Consider the following 25,468-nt stretch of genomic DNA (forward strand, 5'->3'; position numbering starts at 1 on the left):
ATTAGTAAACATACACAAATCACACTGATTTGTGTATTTTCTATGGCAACTCGCATCTCAGGAGGTGGTGTATTTGAAACTTCTATTGACTCCCCGATTTGGCTGTAAAAACAGCCAAATATAGCAAAACGAATAATGGTAAATAAACGATTTAGGCAGAAATTAATGAAAAGTACTTCCGATTTGAGCCGATGCTGAATTAATTTCTAGTGAAAAAACCGGCCAAATTTTAGGCATTAACTCACACGATTTCAACCCCAAAAGATGAACAAATCACCAGACTTTAATTATAGTAAATTCCCAATTTGCAAAACAGTGATATTTTCACCCGAGATAGCAATCTCGGAGCAACACGAATTTTAGTAAATCTACCCCTAACTGTTTTCGCCTGAATATTAATGTAAAATCTGTGTCCACTTTATTTGATCCAATAGAATGCTTATAAATTATTTGACATTTTTTAATCATATAAATAATGTCCACTAGAAGTGGTGTGATCTGTAATCTTTTAGACATTTTTCTGCATACAAGATTATCAAATGCTGATAATCCTAGCAGCAGCAAGTTAGATGAACCAGTCTAGTTATATAGCTAATACACTCTTTAGACTTCTTTAGAAACATTCTGTAGCCCTGCACAAACAGTGCCACGCAGGGAGGAGGGGATATGTAGTCATTCACATACAGTGCCACGCAGGGAGGAGGGGAAACATAGCCCTGCAGAAACTGTGCCATGCAGGGAGGAGGGAAATGTAGCCCTGCACAAACAGTGCCACGCAGGGAGGAGGGGAAACATAGCCCTGCACAGACTGTGCCCCGCAGGGAGGAGGGAAACCGCAGCCCTGCACAGACTGTGCCCCGCAGGGAGGAGGGAAATTGTAGCCCTGCACAAACAGTGCCCCGCAGGGAGGAGGGGAAACGTAGCCCTGCACATACAGTGCCCCGCAGGGAGGAGGGAAACATAGCCCTGCACATACAGTGCCACGCAGGGAGGAGGGGAAACATAGCCCTGCACAGACTGTGACCCGCAGGGAGGAGGGGAAACGTAGCCCTGCACATACAGTGCCCCGCAGGGAGGAGGGAAACCGTAGCCCTGCACATAGTGTGCCCCGCAGGGAGGAGGGAAACCGTAGCCCTGCACAGACTGTGCCCCGCAGGGAGGAGGGAAAACGTAGCCCTGTACAGACTGTGCCCCGCAGGGAGGAGGGGAAACGTAGCCCTGCACATACAGTGCCCCGCAGGGAGGAGGAGAAACGTAGCCCTGCACAGACTGTGCCCCGCAGGGATGAGGGGAAACATAGCCCTGCACATACTGTGCCCCACGGGGAGGAGGGGAAACATAGCCCTGCACAGACCGTGCCACGCAGGGAGGAGGGGAAACATAGCCCTGCACAGACTGTGCCACGCAGGGAGGAGGGGAAACATAGCCCTGCACAGACTGTGCCCTGCAGGGAGGAGGGGAAACATAGCCCTGCACAGACTGTGCCCCGCAGGGAGGAGGAGAAACGTAGCCCTGCACAGACTGTGCCCCACAGGGAGGAGGGAAAATGTAGCCCTGCACTGACTGTGCCCCGCAGGGAGGAGGGGAAACATAGCTCTGCACAGACTGTGCCCCGCAGGGAGGAGGGGAACAGATCATTTATTTTCCTCCCACATTTGACTATATGTGCATGTTGAAAACTTGATAACAAACAGCCAATCATAAAAAGAAATAATAAATGACAATAATAAGGATGGAAAGAGAACATACAATAGAGGAAAGGTTTTGTAAAGCAGATTGCCATATTTTCACCCTGGATCAGCTTCATAAATGGTCTTCGTGAGGCTGTGAATGGCCGATTAGTAGAACAACCCATATCATGAACGCATTGTTTTAAATATGTCAGTAGGAAAGGATGATGCATATGAATTGACTTGTGGGAAACATGCAGAAATGTGTGAGTGGCTGTCACTCACTACACCTTCCTGTGACATGAGGGGGGTACCTTCATGGCTCCTAAATAGTCTCTGCTTCTAAAAGTAGATTTTTGACACAGAGAAGTCCACTGAAATCACAAACAGACAGAGTAAAGGCAAATCAGAAAAAAACAACATTAAAGTGAAGAGAAGAACTGCACAGCTGAAGAAAGTAACAAAAACAAACAGTGAAACATTATGCAGGTTAGACAGACTACATACAGTAAGACAGAACAGAGAGTTTATTTCAAAACACAACTTTGATTTAGGGGTTGAGGGTTTTGGTTATAGCCGTATTTTATGCTGCAGTTACACAAGGGGTTAAGGAATACATGGCAAATTCACATTTCCGGGTTACATTTTTATTGCTGTGAGAGAAAACATTGCAGTGAAACTTTACAAAAAAAAAGTTAGGAGAGAAGTTAGTTAGGGGAGGACAGACACAGCACAACATTCAGTAGCAGTTTTTTAGGTATCTGAACAAGCTCTAAACTGTGTTACTTTCAACCGTTACATTTGTTATGGAAAGGGTGTAACCACAGGACTGTACTATGGGCCTGATTCAGCACGGATAGCAAGTCTGCAATCACACGCACCCCCAAGAGGCGAAAATATGTAAATTAATGCAATTGCACTTCGACCGCAGCACTATACCAAAGACGCCCCCAGCCTATAAAGTCACCCACTTCCCATTACATACATCTGCAAGTCAGTGAAAACATCGAGTAACATTGGAACCATGCGCAGAGTTGTGGTTGAGCTTGACATGCCGCACTACCTGCAAAGCTTCCTGTCATCATGCAGAGCTCAGGCTGTGTTGGTCGTCGCTGGGGCTTAATTATGCATGCCACTTTAACGGCGTTCAAACGCACAGGCACGCTTGCGTTCCTTTGACCACTCCCCTCTCCTCCCACAAACCGCACTTGCTGTCAATAATTTCAGTGTTGCACTGCGTATCCGTTGCATTCACATACCCAATCACTGTGGCCGGCTTGTGCTCGCGCACTGCTATGCATACGCAGAGCACAAACCGACTGGTTGCAGGTGTCTGCAGCCTTGTGATCCAATCTGAATCAGGCCGTCTATCTGTAACAGGTAGTTTTCCACATTTGCGTCCAAGTTATAAGCTTCCGAGTTTCCCTAATATAGTCATGTGACTTACTGTATTTTGTACCCACTGCTGTCCAGGTCATTTTACAGACCAGGTCTGAGGTTGTTGCACAAAACAGTGTAGCATCAATGGGTGAGGCTGCTACGAGTCAGAGAAAATGTCAGATCGCCTCCCAGGTCCTCACTCTTGAATGAAGCGCTCACACTGCTTTCAGAAAAGCATAGCAGAGCTCTGAGCATGTACTGCTCTGCGCCAGACCTGACATGTTCAGAGGATGCCTTTGCTCTGCTTCACTGAGAGCAGTGTGGAGGTACCAGGTGGCTACAGCAACATTCCCAGGCAGCTACCTAAACGTAGCTATTGGCGATAGGCAATGCATTGTTCTGCCTCAAAAATGTATAATTGGCAACATTTCAAAAACTATTTAAATTTGCTGGTGCACATGAGCTGCATGTATTGTTTAAAGCAGTGGTTCCCAAACTGTGCGCTGGGGAACCCTGGGGTGCCTCGGAACACTTGCAGGGGTGCCTCAGGTTGATGTTCCAGCACCAAATCAATTATTTAAGGTCAATGTAATGTAAATATGTGCACAAACAGAAGTGCAAACCTATCCTCCTCCACATAACTGACCCTAAGAATGACAGGTAAGCTCAATTTACTTCATTTTACTAAAAAAAAATTCTGAATCTCTCAATAAGAAACTTAAACTTAGGGGTGCCATGAAAACAATGCTGATACTCTAGGGCGCTTTGGTTCAAAAAAGTTTGGGAACCACTGGTTTAAAGAGAACATTCTGCGCAGACAGAACACTATTACTAGGCTGATGCAGAGTCGCACGCAAGTCAGACGCAAATGAACGTGCACCACATGCAGAGATCTAAATGGGGATATTAGTCAGTTGTACACATCTATGCCGCCGTGCCACACTGTCCATCCTCTTGTTCAAATAGCCGTCATCATTATCACCGTGCAACTTCACCAGCCCTATACCTGGTCCAAGAGATCCATCAGACAAATCGGTGTACACATAACTCAGCATTAGTCTGCAATTCTGTCTACATATCAATGACAAATCCCCACGGAACCTGTAGGTGGACACCTAGTTCCGCCAATTCAGTCATAAGTGGATATGCGACTGAGAAGCGTATGACTTGGAATCACCAGTACGCAAAAGCGCTCAGCGGGTTGGGTATGGCATCCAGAAATTCCAACGGCGAAAAAATGCTGGCGATTTTCATTAAGTATTCTAAGGCTAACCCTAACCCAGCCCTCCCGCAGCCTAACCCTAATAGCCCCCTTCCCCTGCAGCCTAACCTTCCCCTTTGGCACCCTAACCCTCCAGCAGCCTAACCCTAACTCTAAAGCTGGGCATCCACTATACAATTTTCTGTCAGATATCTGTCTAGTTGGAATGAAAACCTGGTAATGTATTGGAGCAAATGACAATGGCCCATTTGCTCACAAACACTGGATAATAGCCAAAAATGGTTGTTCAGACAAATTGGTTAAAACACACACATTTAACCAATTTGAACAATTGTTTTTGTCCTTTTTTCAGTTTTTAAAACCATATGATCGACTGTCATTTGCTCCCATACATTACCAGGTTTTCATTCCAACCAGCCAGATTGGACAGATATCTGACAGATAATTGTATAGTGGATGGCCAGCTTTTTATTTCTATTTGATCTAGGCCATCATTAATACCAGGCAACATTGATGTCCTCATGTAAAAGCCTGAGCGTTACAAACATGGGCGTGCAGCCGCGTTAGCCTGTAGTTTTAAAGCAGCAATTAATGTACAGTACTGGAAAAGGCAAAATTATTTCCATCTAAAAATATGGGCTACCTCCCAGGAATCGCCACGCACAAGGTATTAACTAAGGGCCGTTGTCACTTCTCTGAAAAATATTACATAAGTAGTTGGGATCGTCATGTCTAAAGAAATAAACATTTTACGTAGTTCACCAAGTTTGCAAAATAGACAGAGTATGACCATTCCTAAGCTCTAAATTTCTTTGATCAAGAGAAATTCAAAACAAAAGCCCCAGTATGATAGTTGGGAATTGCAGGGTACTTTTTGGCTTTCATGTTGCTACACCATCTAGTTTACGTAATTTGCAGTCAGTATGCGTTTAGTGATTGGTAACTATGTGCTATGTATGCAATTCGAGAATGAAAATAGATCAGCTAGAAAGGAAGATGTTTGAAGAGAATTATGAGAGTCACAACCAGACAGTTATTTTAGCCTGTAGGCTGGAAGGTATTGTCTTATTATTATTATTTTTATTACAAAAGCAGAGACCAAATGGGAAACTTTTTTTTTTAATATATAATATTTTTTAAAAATGCTTTTGGTAGGAAATACGGCAACAATATTTCTAAGGATAAAATACAATTAATGTGGTTAAATAAGAAAGTGATGGAGATAAGAGAGAACATTTAGATTGTGAACACTAGAAGGGAGTAAGGATGCTCTACAGAACTACTGATGTAATTATGTGAAATAACGAAATGATGTCAGCAAAGACTGAAGCTGAAGACAGATTGCAACGGCAGCAAGCCTGAAATGTTTTTCAAGTACGTAAAAAACAACTAAACAAAAATAAAAACTGTTAATATTTGGGCCACAGAATAGTAAATAAAATAAAAGCAGGAAAATAATTTGAGTTCAAAGGAAAAGTTGATCATATTATGATGAACGTTGACATTTTCACTGTTGACATAATGACCATGTCAACATCTATCAATGTCGACCTAATATACCAAACCATTCTAACTATTGGTGTCATAGGTTTGCCTAATGGTAACACAGGTAGCAATGTCATCAACCCAAGTGTCCTAAAAGGGGGGAATTTGTCGATTGCTGGACTTCTTGTATTTATCGACTCTCTCATTAATCTATATCTAATTTCTGCTGTGGGTAAGTTATTTTTTTCACGGGATTCCAAAGGATAAGTTTCTGAAATGTATTGGAGAAAAGAACTTGGTAGAGTATAGTTTTGTGAAGGACCATTTGTGCTCATCAAATATTTGTTGTATGGGTAGGAAAGTCTCAATGGTGTTCTATACAGTTCCAGCAGTATGGAACATACAATGAGAGTACCAGGTCTAAGGCAAAAGTATTTATAAGAAAAGAAAACTTTACAGTATTCAGAAATGGCACATTCAGACTGTACTATAGTATTAGTGGTGCACCAGAAGGGATCAGAAAAGGGCTCTGTACTTTTGATTTTTTTTCTCATTAATGACCTTGAATATGGCCTAGAATGTAAAGAGCCTCTACTTGCTGATGACACTAAGTTATGCAGGGAGAAAAGTAAGAGCTTGAGAATACTAGGGGCCCTATTTATCATTCCCCATATTCCCCATTAACATCTCCTATTTCAGGCATATCAGCAAATGTTTTAGTATCACCCCAATGTATTAAGGAGGGACTGCATCAGGTATCTCTGATATCTGCTGTGGTCCCTCCAATTCCAACAGCAGCCACAGCCACATCCCCCATAGGTTTCTATGGGGGATGCAATGCTGTTGGAGTTACCAAGCTCTGCAGTCTGGCCCATGCAGCTTATACCATCTGAAGATGGCGTTTTGCAGCTGTAGCCTGTGACTAAAATTTACCGTGGTCGGTAGACCGCGCATGCGGAGGAGTCCCAGCACAGGAGTGGAGAGACTGTTGATGCGGTCACTTCACTCTGAGCAGGACGGACTCCTTTCAGAGCCTCTGTCCCTTTGAGTGCTTATTTAATACATCTAGGCGGTATAACTGCATCCTCCAATGCAATTATGGGCAAAGAAATCACACCCAGATCTAACTGCAAATGATCCTGTAAAGGTGCGTATCCACAAGCAGATAGTGGAACGACAGTACGATTACAACATTGTAATCGTACAGGATTACAATGTTGCAGGCACCCTCCCTCATCCCTGAACATGGGCAATCTGTCGTTATCGGTAGACTGACCGACATGTCCAGGCGATGATTGATGTCGGAAACGACCAGCGGGAGCACGCATCGATGGTCGTTTCCGACATTTTCATGCCCGATTTGTACACTATTAATGAGCGGTTGAACAATAATGATATCGTTATCGTTCAATCGCTCATTTTAATCGGCAAGTGGATACGCGGCTTTAGTGTATGAAACTAAGTAGCAGCACAGTGGAAGTCAGCAATGCATATAATAAAGGGGTCTATGCACTAAGCCTTGGAGATAAAGTACCAACCAATCAGCTCTTATCAATTTACAGGCTGTGTTTGAAAAATGACACAGTTAGGAGCTAATTGGTTGGCACTTTATCTCCATCCACTTTCTCTCTCTCCAAGGCTTAGTACATAGACCCCAAAGTTCTGAGACTTATTAAAAGGAGGATAGTACCATAAGTCCCAAATTAAAACACATCTTGAATGTGGGTGACATTTCCTGGCATCTATCTGTAAGAAGAATATAGGAGAACTCATGAGGGGTTAAATTCTGAAGAGCAATTAGGAAAACTAGGTTTCTTTACCATGAAGAAAATGTGCCATAAAGGCAATTTGAGTACTATGTATCAATATATTAGAGGACAACACAAAGATTTGTCTAACAAACTTCATAAAGTGTGAATGGACGAAATGGGGATTTGCCATCAGTATAGCAAGGGTTCTTTACTGTAAGGGTGGTAAAGATACATAATTCCTTACCACATGGTGGTGATGAAAAGTGTACTAATACTTTTTAAAATGCATTGGATGCCTTTATTACAAGAAAGAATATCTGTATGCCATAATTAGCAGAGGACATTATAGAGGGATTGAATCAGGAAATGTATCAGATAGCAATTTCTGGCTGAGAAATTCTCATGAATGAACAAAGATACATTGTATTATGTAGTGTCACAAAAATTCACTTCTGCACCATTTCTGAGAAAATAGTCGCACTGTGTCTTTTAGGATTAGGAAAAAAAAATAGCCAAATGCTACATGTGATGGATGATCCTTTACTGAAGGTTTCATTGCAAAGCCCAGTTTAAAATGATTTGTTTCCTTTGTTCTGCAAAGCAGGTTGCTATGGTTACCTAATTACCAAGTGGTCGGCTTTTAGGGATGTTTTTTGCTTCAGATGGGAATGTAAACAGCTACCGCTATATATCCATCTATACTGCTTTTATAGATACTTATTTATCGCTGTGGTCATATACTTTGCATTACTGGTGTATATTACAGATAACAAACATTATTCTGCTAATCTTTGATTAAAGATTGATTTCAAAGAATCAATTTATATAGCGTTCTCAGAGTGACACTGCTAGAAATATTTCAGATGGTTTTATTTTAAGCATGATGTTGTAATCAGTGTTTGGGGACTGTAATTAACATGAACCCAGTAAACAACATGAAATGTCACTCTTCTAGCAGTTTGTTCTGTTATAATTTACCCAAAATCAAATTATATAAAATATATGAATACAAGAATTTAGCAAACATCACACTGTTGTGCTAAATATGTCAGAAATAGTTTAGAATGGATGGTAATTAGTTTAAGTACTGTTGATGAGTGAGCCAGTGGCAGACAAACAGCAGAGATTCCCTGGGCAAGGATATTATTTGGATGTCCTTTACTATTTAGCACGTATATCCCCTTTCTTTTTTTCCACCAGAGAAAGGAACTATCACTGCTTTTCCCTATTTTAGAAAATCACAGATTTCTCTTGCTGTACCTCTTTTTTTTTGCAGTTGACTCCATCCCCATAACCTAATATGGGGACTGTGATGTGTACTCAATTTAACAAGCTTCGCACTCTGCTGCCAGGTAACGCCATCTTGTAAAGGGAAAAAATCCACATTACGAAAAAACCTTCCAAATTACCACAATTTGTGTGACTTGGAATTTTTGTGGTTCCATTACAGTTATTAATAAATAGAATCCCGAGTCTATAAAAGTGGTAATGTAGGCGCACGGCTGATGAAATAATGGTCACATAGTAAAATGGTGTACAATTATCACCATATTTTATGTAATATTTATCAATAACAAGACATTTGCGTTTAGAAAGTAGTTTTCACATTTTCACAAAATATTGTTGACTTTTTTTTTCGCACTGTAAAACAGTTCTATAAAAGTAAAGTTCTATTTGGAGTAATTAAAAACCACCTCCAATACCTTTTATAAGAGCTGGAGTTTGAGGTGATAAACAGGAATTAACAGTGCAATATGGAAGTCAGTCTACACGTCACTGTCTGCTGACTCCAATTTTAAGGTCCTTAAGCATTGGTTTCATAATAACTAACTGAGGGCCTCATTTACTAACAAGTTTTATCACCAAAACGAGTGATAAATGTCACTGAGTATGATAAATAGTGCTCCGGCCAATCAGCTCCCAACTGTCAACTGTTAGAAAAATGATATTTGGGAGCTGATTGGTTGGAGCACCATTTATCATGCACAGTGACACTTATCACTCGTTTCGGTGATAAAACTCGTTAGTAAATGGGGGACTAAATAACTAATAATTATTTTACAGGTGTTTACTTGGTCTATTCATCATCATGTATAATGTAAGTGAAAATGTAAGTGAAAATAGTCATCAAACTGAAAGTTTTTGGAATTTGACTGCGGGAACCTATCTTTAGATGGCATTGATTCCCAGAGCCCTGCTCCTCTCTCTGGGTAGGAGGACCAAATTGTGACGAGGGATTCATTTTGATTCCGCTACCCTGCATCCCCTCCAGTAGGGTCCATGTGCACTAATACTGTTGGTATGGACCCAGCAGTGTAAAGTTCCACTGCTAGTAATTAGCAGAGGAATCAGCAGTGTAAGGGATTTGTGGGGATGGCTGCTTTTTAGAACAAGATCCCCACACTGGAGCAATATTGAATTTCTGGTGTAGTATTCGTTGCAGTAATTTGTGGTTCGATACATTATTAACCCGGATGCAGATGGGGCATATTGATGAATATGCCCCTAAAGACACTTATGTAACATGTATGGGAAATTAACCTGTTGGTTCCAATGATCCCATACCCTCTTGCATTTACATGAGCTCTGGAGAGCTTGCATTGCCATTTCTTTGGAGTCTGCATGCTCTATTTACACCCAAGAAAATGCTGGTACACTGTTTGGCATCTTATATTTTCATATAACCTCACGGCTATTATATGTATATATATATATATATATAAATATATATACATGATCACACTAAGCTCTTTTGTATATCAATATTGGGAACTGCTGGGAGAAAAATAATTTATAATACAATCTGTGGTCAACAATGTATTTTGCATGATTATTTTACAAATGACAGGCTAACTATACTACACTCTAACACACTAGTGAGAGGTAGGTGTATATATATATATATATGCGCGTGTTCAGAGTCAAACTAGTTGAAGGAGTAACAAAAGAGAATTTAAATATGTTTTTCTATCAAACAGACTTGATTAGCTGAGATATGGGTGCTAAAATATAAGCAATTCAGCATTCAGAATGTTCTTTCAGCTATTTGCTGGGGTTGCAAATGAAGAGCTGCAATCACACATCTATTCAAACAGAAAGTAATACAGACATGTATACTAACAAAGTTTTACTATGTATTCAACAAAAGTCAAAATTGTGCATTAGATGGAGCAGGCAGCTACTGAGTCAATAACATACTCTCCACAGATCTAGCATCAATGAAGTGCTAAGTACTAAGATATAACCTATATATACAAAACGCCAAAGTGGAGGAAAATCAGAACGACAAGTACACAGCAGAGTTCCAAAGATGATACATCATTTCCTCAAGTGTCTACTCCAGCTCTGATTTTCCTATTCATTGGAGGGATGTGTGCACAATGCACTTTTGCTAAACACACCTTATCTCCGCTGGTTATTATTGGCATACAGTACCTGGGAACTGTGAGACTTGGCTCCCTCACACCATAGTGAACTGGGCATGTGGTGCAGTTTGGCCATGGTCAGACCATGCTAATCACATGCGCAGGGCACTGGTAACAGAACATGCATCATTAATCCTGCAGTCAGTGCATCACTCCTGTTCACATATTAGTGAACGATATATGATATATAATTTATCCACTGCTCCAGGTCTGACCTAACTGTACAACATGTACAGCGTAACTCTGCACTGTTTTGTGAAATAGCTTTTAGTATTTTTAGATACATATCAGGGCTCAATGGTTTCTGACAGTTACTAATGGCCTCTGAGATGCATAGTTCCAAATCTATAAAGATCCTTTGTACTTCAATAGAGATTCCTTCTCTGGGATCGGCTTCATTTCCTCAGGTCACCAGGGCTTTGACATTTAGGGCTCATTCACAAGTCAGCATTTTTATACAATTGCCCATGATTTTTATTTGTGGGAACATAATTGATTGCAAATGTCAACTGTAGCTGGTTGAAAGTGAGGGAGATTGAACTTTAACTAGAGAGGCAATGAGTGACTGACAGCTGGGCAGACTTGCTTTGTAAAAATTTATGTTGTGGATTGGTTAATCCAAACACAGAGGAACGTTCAAGACTACTGATGCCACTGTAACTGGAGGAGCATCAGCTCCAGCTTTTACGTGAGGCAATACATTACTGTTTCAGTGGCAAACGCAGGAGTTCTAGAGGGGGGTTTCCAAATGCCTGATTTTACAGTGAGTGTGGCCAGTCCATGAAGAGGGCAGAATTAGCACTTATCCAGCTTTAATATGAGTCATACAAAGTGTATTGTGTGTCATAATTCCAGCATATACAGGACCAGCAATCACAGTAACCCATTAAATGCGGCAGTAGGGCCATCCTGCCTGAGCTGAATGGTTTTATTTTAGATGTGGGCACTATTCCAGAGTATTAGTGCAAGTCCGGGAGTCTGGGGGAGCAGCAGAAGAACCTAGCACTGCCCTGGACATATATGTACATATTGGGCACTATAGCAGCACATCCTTAACAGTGAATGTTTTCCAGATCTCCTAGTTGGTGCACAGGTTATTTATTACTGGCTGATGCATGTTACAGGTGGCGCTAATTATTTCATTTGTGATACTAAGAAGAACATGCAGCACTGTAAAATTCTATTATATTTCTATTTCTATTGTGGTCATGGTGTGGGCTGGGGAGGGGGGTTTCCAGGCATATGGAAACCCCCCTTGCGCTTGCCTATGTGTTTAGTAATCTATTGCCTTAATGCCACCATGTTTAGCACAACTGCAGCCAATGAACAAAGGAATGGTCCTTTAAGTTTGTCAAAGTTTTTCTGTAAGTTGTAATCAGTTGACAGCAGCGCACAAATGCAGATGAATGCAGTAGAAGTGGGCGCCCCGTGAGTGCAGGTGCTGCTGGCATCTTCAGTTCACCCCTGGATCTCTGCTTATATGTTTAGCAGGTACAGTAGATGACTACGAAAAGACAAAGGAGGAGACATCTGCACTCAATGGAATTCCAAAAAAGACCCTTTCAATTATTAAATAGATAAGGGGTGCTGCCAAAAGACAAAGGGATATATACCATCCTAACCTCACAGAGGAGGAGAAAAGAGAAGAATGTCTATAGTTTGGCGCACAACAAAGAAATTGTAAGAAATAAAAAACAAATCTTTATTAAATATGCATTAAAATGCCCCTATTGGGACATGACCAGCGAAATAGAGGTTAAAAAATATAGACAGTTATATGAAAAAGTGAAAATGGTAAAAATTGGTGAAAATAAAAAGAAGAACCCTTGCTCTGTGACCGTATTTTAATTCTTAAGTCCAATTACGGGTGGTATTATCAATCTCTATGTCACTCATTTGAAATAAAAAGATTTTTTATAGCGACTTAGGTTGGGTGGTTTGCGTATCTTAGAAAACCACTGCCCTGTGGCAATATTGAAAATAATGTTACAGGATCATGTACTATAATTAGTACATAGATATATGACAGTCATAGGTCTTTCCATATATATTCTTATATCTAGTCAAACTGGAGAGCCTCGCTATTATAGAGGATTGAATATAACATCCCTTTATGTATCAATGCAGGTATATATCAATATCAAGTATATTCATATAGTTGTCCTTGTTACCGGACACCCTAATGACCTCACTATTATGGAGATTATTTTCTCTCATGTATATTGGAGTTAGCATATAGGTAAGCTACTGTTATTGTAGCTATGCTATAAATGATATAATACACCGACAGAATGTTAAATGACATGAATCAATAATGAATGACGGGGATTCTATACACCCATTTGGTTAATAAAATATCACAATTATCTTGCTGGATATTGATATTAGAGACAGCGCCAGGTACTGCTGTTGTAGCTGTGCCATGAATCATTTGACACACAGACACATACCCGCTATGTGTACCACATGTGTTTGAAACTAATCTATATTATATGTCATTGATGAGATGAATTAACGAGTTCACACCGTGTTATTTTGGGCAACAATAGTCCAATGGGTGTCTAGTCACTCTGCTACTTATTATCAACTAGTGCCTTGCAACACTGTATCTGTGTGTCAAATGATTCATGGCACAGCTACAACAGCAGTACCTGGGGGGGGACTTAGGGTTAGGCACCCCCCCCGGAGGTTAGGTTTAGGCTAGGAGGAGGGAGGGCTAGGGTTAGGCACCCCCGGGGGACTTAGGTGGCGGGGAAAGGGGGGGTTAGGTTTAGGCACTTAGAGGGGGATTATGGTTAGGCACGGGGGGGAAGTTAGGGTTAGGCACCCCTAAGGGAGGGGGTACATTAGGTTAGTTAATACTTACCTTGTAGACGATCGAGATTTCCATCCACATCGGGCTGGCGCTGCAGGGATTTGAACCGTCGCCCATGCGGCCGGTGGTATAACGTATGTGTTCCTGTCCACAGCATGTATAGTGGATTTTCTACACAGTGCACGAATGTTCCTTTAATTACCACCAAGAAATCATTTATACCTTATTTCACACATTACTCTACTGGCATACTTTTTTATATTATTCTACAATATTAGAAGGGAAAATCTATTTATCTTAATTTATAATGTTTAGCAGCAGCAATTAAGTGAACTTCATATGTCTAAAAATACATTTAATAGAACCTTCTAAATCAAATTGTAATGAGAATATGTCCACTACTGGATATTACAATATATTGGAGCCTGTGTATTACAGAGTCAAATAATATACACAGGTTTTATAATATACCACTAGGCTAACTAAGAGGGTCCCCAAGAGTGCCAACATTACGGGAACAATGAATATACTTAGCAAGTGATGCCCATGCCGCACTGAACTCCACTTGCCTCTTGGATTTAAACTAAATATACCCACTTCCTCAATGGGTTTAAACACTTACTGTAACTGGCTAAGTTTTTTTTTACTTACTGTAACTGGCAAAGTTTTTTTTTTTTAATAATTGATTTAAGTCAAGAAGATCAAATTATAACTTCTCCAACACAATTTTATTAAAAACATTTTTTTGAAAAAGAAAACAAAATAGATATCGATCAACACTATAATGGACCATCAATGGGGCGGGGCTGAGGGCTGCTGGATTTACATTTCCTTGATGGCTGCTCCTCTCTGCAGCCACCGGGTGGGGAGTCCTGCCTAATCAGCAGTGATTGCGCTTCAAGTGGGCTAGATTAAGGGCCATATGGGGCCAGGGGTTGAAAACATCCAAGGGCCTATACAGAGAAGATAAGGAGCTATAACCAGCGCTGTGTGGGTGTGACTAGAGCCAAGTGGGTGTGACCACTGCTTTGGGGGAGTGGCCAGGGTCTAGTACATATGGACACCCCCATACACTATCGGCCCCACTGTCTTCCTATATACTTAAAAATAGAAAAAAATGCATAATTTTTTGAGAAAACTAGAAAAACTATTTTAATACTTAGAAACTATGGCCGACTGTGTGGCCATTTAGGCAGCTGGTCAATTTCATGCTGATGATGGGCCTATTTGTATGTGGAGGCCTGGAGTTGCAGTTCCATCCACCACATTGTTAATCTTGGGATGCGGTTAATATCCGAATCGTGGGGATTAGTGCGGTCAGAATGCAGGTCCTGGAAACCCGACACCTGTCAGAATCCCCACGCCGGCATCCCGACCGCCGGAATCCCAGAGGTAAGAAGTGGGGTTGGGGGAGGGGGGTTAGGGTTAAGTACTAGAGGTAGGGTTAGGGTTAGGCACTAAGGATGGGAGGGTTGAGTTTAGGGTGCGGGGAGGGGAGGTTAGGTTTAGGCACCGGGGAGGGTGGGTAAGGATAGGGAGAGGGTTAGGACCAACAGGTGTCGTCGGGATTTTGACCGATGGGATCCCGTACCCATCCCGTTAATCTTGCCCTGACCTTTTTGTAGAGAACTGTCAGTTATCAACTGTATCTGCTGATATGACATCTCACAATGTAAGGTACAGTATATTTACTTTAACCCAAATGTTATATATGAAAATAATGATAGATAGAGCTATAGACAGATAGATATGGTAAAATGCAGGTAGGATGTGATTTATAACCTCAATAGGCTAACCATGTGACTTGCTATAGAGCTATTATATATATATATATATATATATATATGTGTATATATATATATATATATATATATATGTCTACTGACCTTGTAATGTAAGCTTATTTCAATCTAAATGACAGATTGTACAAACATTATAAATAGATAGCAATGGTGAAATGCATGCAGGTGATGATTTTTCTCCTCAGTATACTGACCATGTGACTTGTTACATCATAAACAGCCTTTGTGATGTCACTCTGCTCTGATAAAAAAGTCAACAATTTGTAAAGAACTGCCAGTTATCAACTACATCTGCTATGACATTTCACAGTGTAAGGTATTATTTTAACCTAAATGTTATAAGATAGATAGATAGATAGATAGATAGATAGATAGATAGATAGATAGATAGATAGATAGATAGATAGATAAGATGTGATTTATAACCTCAGTAGACTATTCATGTGACTTGCTATAGAACTCTCAGTTATCAACTGTATCTGTTAATATGCCTACTGAATGTGTAATGTAAGCTTATTTTAACCTACGTTATAGATTATTAATATATTATAAATAGATAGCATGGTGTGAGTCAGCCATCAGATCACGTGCAACTCTGCTAGCATTGGGCGTCTATTTTGTCGAAAATGCGTGGACACACCAGGAGATTGTGCCGATCAATTTAATATGTGACACTTGTATATCTGTGTGAGACTGAGACTGTAAACGGAACTTGGCGTGGAAAAAAGCTCCGGCTACTGCATTGTTGCAATTCGCATGCAGATTGAGAGACTCAGTCACACACAGATATACAAGTGTCGTAATCAGCAGAGTCTCCTGGCGCATCCTAGTCACATCGCATTGCGACTTAGATGTATTTTTGTCAAAAAGAGATGCAAAAAGACTCCTCGTGCTAGTAGAGTCTCACAAGACGAGGCGCACCAAGAGGGGCTGTTTGGCATGACTGCAGCAAAGATGAGTGCGGACACATCTGTAGGATGCAATTTATAACCTTAATAGGCTGATCATGTGACTTGCTATAGAACTGTCAGTAATCAACTGTATCTGTTAATATGTCTACTGACCTTGTAATGTTATCTTATTTTATCCTATGCTAGATACTGTATATATATTGTAAATAGATTATAAATAGATATGTAGCAATGGCAAAATGCATGCAAGAGGTGATTTTCACCTTAGTATACTGACCATGTGATGTCACTCAGCTTTGGTAGAAAGGTCACTATTTACAGGACCGGATTAAGGGCTACATGGACCTACGTCTGAAAATGTTCAATGGCCTATATGGAGAAGGGGAGAAGCTGTAACCAGTGCTGTGTGGGTGTGGCCACTGCTGTAGGGGTGTGGCCAGAGCCCAGTGCGTGTGTACACCTCATACACTATCGGCCCCACTATCTCCCTAAAACATGATAGAGAGAAAAGGATAATTTTGTGAGAAAGCTAGAAAACATTTTTTTAATACTTAAAATTAATGGGTGACTGTGTGTGATGTAGATGATGGACCTATTTTTATGTGGAGGCCCGAAGCTTTAGCTCCATTCGCCCCATTGTTAATCTTGCCCTGGCTTCATGGCAGAGACTGGGGGAGGGTGCAAGGATGCAGAGGGACACTGCTTGTTTACCCAAAAATCTGATGGTAACATGTAAAGAAGCTAATTTATTTATAAAAAATTGTATGTGTGTTTGTTGGAGTATTTTGGATGCATTAGGTGTATAAAAAAAAGCCAGAATCCTAACAGATAATTCTCAGCCTTAATTTGGAGTTATGTTAAAGTGAAGGGTCTGCTGTGCAATCCAATGATGTTAGGGAGTGGTCCTGTACAGTGTGTTATGAAAAACATATGTGTGGTGAAAATAGTGATGCAAACATTTTTCACGCACCTATCAGCTCCATGCAAAGAGCATCTGTGCGGATGTGGTCTTCAAGCACAAGTATGTATTCTTATAACGTTTAAACTAACATGTAGTCCAGGAAATATTTTAGATTGTGACAGAAACTATACGGAGAGGGAGCTCATGACAAGGGATGTAGTTATTATCCCTGCTGTCAGGATGACGGCGCATTTAATGCCGGCACCCTGACGGTAATTTTTGGGGTTAGGGGGAAAGTGAGGGTTAGGCACTAGGGGGAGGGTTAGGCACTAGGGGGGAGGGTTAGGTTTAGGCTGCGGGGAGGGAGATAGGGTTAGGGGTAGGGGAAGGAGAGTATACTTACCTCCTTCTGTCAGGATTGTAACCCTGTTGGGATGCCGGCGTCATCATTCTGACCACCAAAATCCCAAGCGCCGGCATCCTGAACCCAACCCCATGGCAAGACCACTTTCCAGTGCCAAGTACAGTCTACATCTGCTGCGAAGATTAGAAGCAAGGCACCAGTATTGTTGTCTGCTTGGGTCCAATGTTTGTTATGCTTATTAATCTTTCCGTAGGGATCAATTGATCTTGTGCAAACAGGAAAAAAATTCTGGCACCCCCTGGACGGTGGGTGCCGGTTTGATAGTGTAGTGTGGTGTATATGAAGGTTAAAATATTGTCTTTTGCAGTAGGACTACAGGTCCCAGCAAGCCTCCCCTGCATGCTGGTACTTGGAGAACCACAAGTACCAGCAAGCTGGTGATTAAGGTACCTATAGTACCCCCTGTAAAAGAAATATTAAAATAAAACAAGAACACAGATTGTTTTAATATTTTATTTTCCTGCACCTTCATCAGGGGGGGAGGCAGCCTTTTAGCTCTTTTATATGGCTTACGCCTCCCCCACGACTTCCATGGCATCTTCACCTGGACGGCGCCGCCCATTCAGGATTTCCCCGGCATTTTCTTTCTTCGGCAGCTGTTCTCTGCTGCCTCTCCACCGTTAGATTGCCGTGTCGTTGCCTCGTGCTGGTTATATAAGCCAACTAAGAGGGTGGGTCGATGACGTGGCGAGCCGTGATTGGCTCGCGGCGGCCATCTTTAAATTTCAAAAATGGCGCTGAGGTCAATGGTGAGAACCGTTTATTGGCTGAGAGGCTGAAAGCTCGCCTCTCTCAGCCAATGAGCACTCAGCATCGGGATTTCTGTAGTGAAATCCCGCTGTGAAGCAATCATTCGGGTAGTACTGTCCTTAGAGGACAGTACTAATGTCCGTGGCTCGCAAAATGCATTTTTTTGTTTTGCCAAGACCCTGGATTGCCTACTTTGGAACAAAGAGGACATGATCCACGCATAGGAGGAGGTGAGTATGGATTTTTTATTACAGGTACACTATGGACTATCTATTTTTACAAGTGGACGTGATTGGCTTCAGAGATACTAGGTGAGTATGTGAGATAGTGTGTGCATGTATGTTTTAATAAAATATTACTTTCAATGGTGTGTGTGTCCTGTGTTTGTTTTAATATTTATTTTGCTGTGGAACTACAGGTACCAGCGGGCCCGTAATGCCCCACATGCTAGCTGGATCCTGCAGTTTCACAGCAAAAGATAATATTTTTACCATCAACAAATGCACCACACTATTCACAATCAACCCGGCACTGGGGTGCCCTGGAGAGGGGGACCCCTTTATTGGGGGGGGGTCCCCAGCTCCCCCCAGTTTGGGCTGACTAGTGGTCAGAGTTGATGCTTTGGCTGGTTCTGAATAGCCCAGTGCTGATTGTGCTTTCATCATTTGTCCCCTGTATTTAGCACCACCAGGACTGGGTCTGCAAAGCCCGGTGCTGATTGTTCATTTGGGGGGAACGCAGTTTTTTTTTTAATTTTAACACTCATCGATCCTGTCCGTGCATCTGTGTATTTTTATCACACACAGATGCAGGCATCATGGGTCTCCCTGATCCGTGTAGGCTGCATCTGTCTGCCGCCGCCTTTCGCACCGCCGGCAAGTCCCCAGCCCGCACCACCGACCACACTGCTGCAGCTAACACCCACTACCCCTCCCCCCAGTCCCGGCTGCAGCTAACGCCCCCTTATTTCCCCCGAGTCTTACCACCACTACCGCCCGCAAAGGACAGCCATCTCTGTGCACCCAAGTGAAGCCGTAGTGAGTACACCTGCTGAAGGTACCTACTGAGGCTGCACAACAAGTTGAAGCTTCCTATCTCTAATAGTAAGTAATAGTTTAAAACCTGCAACTTTCTCAATTACCTAATCCCAAAAAGTCCTACCCTGGAACAAGAGCTACCTAATAAAACAAACCCCAAGTCTAAATTCTCCCTCTACCCCGAGTTATGCCTTCCCAAAAATCCCTCATAGGGAACAGCAGAAAAGTGGTCCTAACTGAAAGTGTCAGAAAAAACTGACAGTTGGAGATTACTCCCAAATTCTAATTTTTTTCCCCCTGAAATTTGGCAAGCAGCACCGAGACACCGTTCTACCTGTCCATGCCAAATTTCAGCTCCAATCGCTTTTTGTAGCCCCTTAAACATCATTCCCCCCTTCCTCCGGAATTCTCTATGGAGAATTCAGTTTTTTTCAAGTCAGCCTTAATATAAGGTCATGACTGTGTAGGAATGATACATGCCTGCACACATATATGTATGTAATGTAACTTGTATGCATGTGCGTGTATATTATAAATCTACTATATAAAAGCGAACATTTGTCCTTCTGTCTTTCTATACAAATCCAGTTTACAAGCCAAGATCGTGAAATTTTATATACGAGTGTATTAAAACACGGCCGAGGCAACTAAAAAAATGTGATATCAAAATTAATTACTGTTAATTTTTAATGAATTAAAAAACATATTTTTTGCTGGATGCTCATTGTGGGGCCTTGCAATCAGTACTGCTGTCTGCTGCCTCCAGTGGTGATATTTAAGAACTTTCTTATCTTTACTCTTCTGTCTTTCTATACAAATCCACAGTTTACAAGCCAAGATCGTAAAATTTTATATACGAGTGTATTAAAACACGGCCGAGGCAACTAAAAATTTTTTACATTGATATTAATTACTGCTAATTTTTAATTAATTAAAAAACACAATTTTTGCTTGTCGCTCATTGTGAGGCCTCACGGTATATGGGTAGGGCCTCGGAGCGAGCGTTTTGTGTTGTCATGATTTTAATGTTTATTATCGTAGACAGCTTTAGCAGGCTTTCCCAGCATTCTCAGCTGTCTGATTATACCAAATTACGCAACAACATTGACTTCTTTCTTCGAACTGTGTCAAAATGATGACTTTGCAAGGACCCTGCTGTACTGCGAGCTGCAGGGAGCCACTGTAGATGGTCATCCTGGTATCAGAGCAACAGAAGCTCTTGGCCGTGTTTACACTGTACATCTGACACATTTTGAATGTTTCTATCTCCGAAGTTTGCTTTACACCATTACAGGTCCTACTTCCATCGAAGACTTAGGACTGTTGATGGGGAAGTTTGTCACACTTTTCGTGAGGTCTCCTAAGGACAGGTTTGTTGAAGGATGATGTGTAAACAAACATTCTTAAAATCCCAGGCAACGCCGGGTTCTCCAGCTAGTATAGTAGCGTCATTTGAACTTGCAAAAATCTGTCTTTGCACCTTATAAACAACTAGCCAATGTGTTTAAGTGTAATGCTTTCATTGAATTACACTGCCCTCTAGAGTCTAAAAGATAGGCTGCTTGATACTAAATTAATTTTCTCCATTACATAACTACTGAATAAATTAATAAACATTTAATAACTATTAACAAATAAATAAAAATAGTAATAATAAAAGTAATATAAAATAATAAAAAAAGAAAAAAGTCACTATGTAAAGTTTGGTTAATTTTTAACCCAGTGAGCCAGTAGTCTAATAGTAGCCACTGCTATCACTACTGATAAAGGAAGTCTATTCATGCAATAACATAAGCTCTCTTATGTGGCAGCTGTGCAGAAAAGCAATCAAATTAAGAAAATGTTAAGACACTTCGTAACTAGTGTGACTTCCAATGGGGACCCATAGGCAAAAGCAGGGAGAGGGGGGATCCAGTCACCCCCCACATTCCCCAAACCAGTGTTTGAAATCACGATCATGACTGCAGTAGTATATAAAACTATTTTACTAGAGCTATAGGCACGATACAGAATGTTAATTTTTTAGACTCTCTCCCCTAGAACCTATCCTATAGACCAGTGTCTCCCAAACTCTCTGCTATGGCACCCATAGAGGGGTGCACCCTTAGAGGGTTGCTATGCAGGATTTATTTTAGTAGGCTGTAGGGAGCTAGCCCCGTTTCTGGGGCATTGTGGTTCTCACGATTTTGGTAAAACAGCATTAGGGAAGGGGCGTGTGGTGGTGGGAGCAGCAGCTTCAGACCTCCCTTCCTGCTGCTCTATGGTGGTGAGACTTCAGGGTAAGAGGAGTGTGTGCTGAGCCCTGATTGATGGAGCACAACACAATCTTGAGGTAAGGGGAAGGGAATGGGAGGGGAAGGAAGGGAAGGAACTGCTGGCTCCACATCAAGATGAGAGGTATCTCAGTCTGTCTGGTTGTGTCTATGTGTGACCTCCCAGCAAGTATGTGTGTGTCTATGTGTGACCTCCCTGCCAGTATGTATGTGTCTATGTGTGACCTCCCTGCCATTATGTATGTGTCTATGTGTGACCTCCCTGCCAGTATGTATGTGTCTATGTGTGACCTCCCTGCCAGTATGTATGTGTCTATGTGTGACCTCCCTGCCAGTATGTATGTGTCTATGTGTGACCCTGCACAGTATGTATGGGATGCAGTTATGCTGGCGGACGGTATGCCGGCAGTCGAAATACTGATGCTGGAATCCGGCTGCCCGGCATAATGCCAATGCCGATTGCCTGATGGATGTCATAATACCGGTGTCAGCATCCCAACCGTCAGAACCCCGAACGTCCGGACAGCGGTAAGTATGCGCTCTTGAGCAGGGATGGGGGGATCAGGATAAGGCACCCCCGGGGGAGGTGAGAGTTAGGCACCCCGCAGTGTTTAGGGTGCGGGAAGGGGGGGTTAGTGTTGGGCACCATGGGGGGGGAGGTTAGGGTTAGGCACCACAAAGGGAGGGTTGGGGGGGAGGGGAGGGTTAGGCTACTTACCACCTCTAGTTGGGATCTTCACCATTCGGCCTTTCAGCCGCCGGCATCTCATACCGATTCCTATGTATGTATGTGTGACCCTGCTTGCCTGTATGTATGACCCTGCTTGCCTGTATGTATGTATGTATGCATGTATGACCCTGCTTGCCTGTATGTATGTATGTGTGACCCTGGTTGCCTGTATGTACAGTATGTATGAACAGATGTCTAGATTCCGGCGCTGGTATTCTGAGCGCCGGCATCCCGACCTCCGGGATAGTAACTAAATCCCAATTATTAATATTGTATTACGAACACCATCCAGTGTATAAGGGGATCAATGTGTACATATATGTCCAGGGTCTGCCATTACGCAAGACTAGATCCAATGCTCCACAAGTGGGGAGCTTGGATTATGGAATGGTGCCACATCCAGAAAAAAGAAACATTCAGCTCAGATAGTCTGGTCCCACTGCCACATATAACAGCTTACAGTGGGCCTGGTTCTGTAAGGATTGTAATTGTAAAGCTGCTCTCAGGCTATAGATATATGATGTATGCTCTCAGGCAGCTTTACAATTGCGATCCTTTGCAGATATGGTAATGCACAGGAGGCATCATGCCCCCTGTGCATTACTTAATCGAGCTGCGTTGTTCAACACAAAATTGATTAATCTGCTTACCATCGGCCGGCTGCGGTGACCCATAGGGTCCCGCAGCCGGCCATCGCAGTTTAGAGGAAGAGGCTAGGAAATCTCTGTCACCCGACGGAGATCCTGGCCTCTTCCCTCCCTGCCCCCACCGGCGGCGACACACCTCCGTTTCGGGTAGCGGAGGCTGTCACCACCCCCAAACGGCAGCAGACTGTCAATCACTGACAGTCTGCTGCCAGTTTGCAAGCGGACTTGCAGACCCGTTCTGCACATCCGCAGAATGGGTCTGGCGTCTACGCAGATTCCCAAATAACGGGATCTGCGTTCAGCAGTGCACTACTAAATCAGGCCTTGTGACCGCTGGCCCTGTATATGTCTGATGTATTACATACACTGCATTATGTATGGCTGCCTGCTAATATATGCAGATGCAGCCACAACCATATCCAAGCATAGAGACGCCCACTGCTGCCTTCTCTTCTGCAAATGTACACGCAGACCAGCATACACATGGGTACATCAGCCACTTGCGGCTAGTATGACCTGTCTCTAATTCTGCAAGTCTCTGCACACACAGAGAGCTCTTGTGCTGAGGAGGTGATCGCGCTGGCTAAATTATTGATGCCCATTAAACGGCATCCAAACGATAAAACACACTTACGTTTTTAAGATCATTCCCCTGTCACCTCCCCCAAAAGCTTGCTAGCTGATAAAAATTTCTACGTGTTCTCTGGCTTACGAGTGCCATCACTCTGCGATCGCACACATGGGCTATTATGCATACGCGCATAAGATAGAAATCACTCCACTTCGGTTTGCAATTGCAATCCAAGCTGAATCAGGCCCTGTGACCACTGGCCCTGTACAGTACATGTGTGATGTATTACATACACTGCACCTACTGCCGCATATAGCAGCTTACTATGACCACTGGCTTTGTATATGTCTGAACTATTACATACATGGATGGCCCTTCTGCTGACTTGTACAGCCATGGCCAAAAGTTTTGGTTTTCACAAAGTTTGCTGCTTCATTGTGTTTAGACCTTTTTGTCAGATGTTACTATGGTATACTGAAGTAAAATTACAAGCATTTCATAAGTGCCAAAGGCTTTCATTGACAATTACATTAAGTTTATGCAAAGAGTCAATATTTGCAGTTTTGACCCTTCTTTTTCAAGACCTCTGCAATTCACCCTGGCATGCTGTCAATCAACTCCTGGGCCACATACTGTCTGATGGCCGCCCATTCTTGCCTAATCAATGCTTGGAGTTTGTCAGAATTTGTGGGGTTTTGTTTGACCACCCGCCTCTTGAGGAATGACCACAAGTTCTCAATGGGATTAAGGTCTTGGGAGTTTCCTGGCCATGGACCCAAAATTTTGATGTTTTGTTCCCCGAGCCACTTAGTTATCACAATTGCCTTATGGCTAGGTGGTTCCATCAATCTGGAAAAGGCATTATTCGTCACCAATCTGGTCTTGGATGGTTGGGAGAAGTTACTCTTGGAGTATGTTTTGGCACCATTCTTTATTCATGGCTGTGTTCTTAGGCAAAATTGTGAGTGATCCCACTCCCTTCACTGAGAAGCTACCCCACACATGAATGGTCTCCGGATGCTTTACTGTTGGCAAGCATTACTGTTGGCAAGAATGGGTGGCCATCAGTCAGTATGTGGCCCAGAATTTGATTGACAGCATGCCAGGGCGAATTGCAGAGGTCTTGAAAAAGAAGGGTCAACACTGCAAATATTGACTCTTTGCATAAACTTAATGTAATTGTCAATGAAAGCCTTTGAAACTTATGAAATGCTTGTAATTTTACTTTATACCATAGTAACATGTGACAAAAAGGTCTAAAAACACTGAAGCAGTAAACTTTGTGAAAACCAATACTTGTGTCATTCTCAAAACTTTTGGCCATGGCTGTATATGTCTAATGTATTACATACACTGCACTTTGTATGCCTGGCACTACTGGTGCATCTAATGGCTTACTGTGATCGCTGGCCCTGGATATGTCGTATTTATACACTGCACTAGGTATGACTGGTCCTACTGCCGCATCGAAAGGTTTACTGTGATCGCTGGCCCTGTATATGTTTTATGTATTACATACACTGCAATTTGTATAAGGCAGACTATAGCTTGCTAAGTGCTAATTATACCCTCTCTGTGGGCTGGTCACACTCTCTCTATCATCAAGCATTTGGAAACCCCTCCTAAGAAATCTTTCTGGGACAGAGGATGCTTTGGAAAGGGTGCAAACTCTTT

General features: G+C 42.2%; 1 protein-coding gene across 4 annotated transcripts in view; it reads right to left on the reverse strand.

The window, feature by feature from the left end:
* Positions 1-25,468, reverse strand: part of LOC148532178 (1-phosphatidylinositol 4,5-bisphosphate phosphodiesterase eta-2-like) — a 190,826-nt gene that overhangs the window by 22,217 nt on the left and 143,141 nt on the right. The gene's annotated exons all lie outside the window — the stretch shown is intronic.

Source organism: Taudactylus pleione, unplaced genomic scaffold (assembly GCF_031769625.1).
Source record: "Taudactylus pleione unplaced genomic scaffold, aTauple2 ptg000082l, whole genome shotgun sequence".
In the NCBI taxonomy this organism is placed as follows: domain Eukaryota; kingdom Metazoa; phylum Chordata; class Amphibia; order Anura; family Myobatrachidae; genus Taudactylus; species Taudactylus pleione.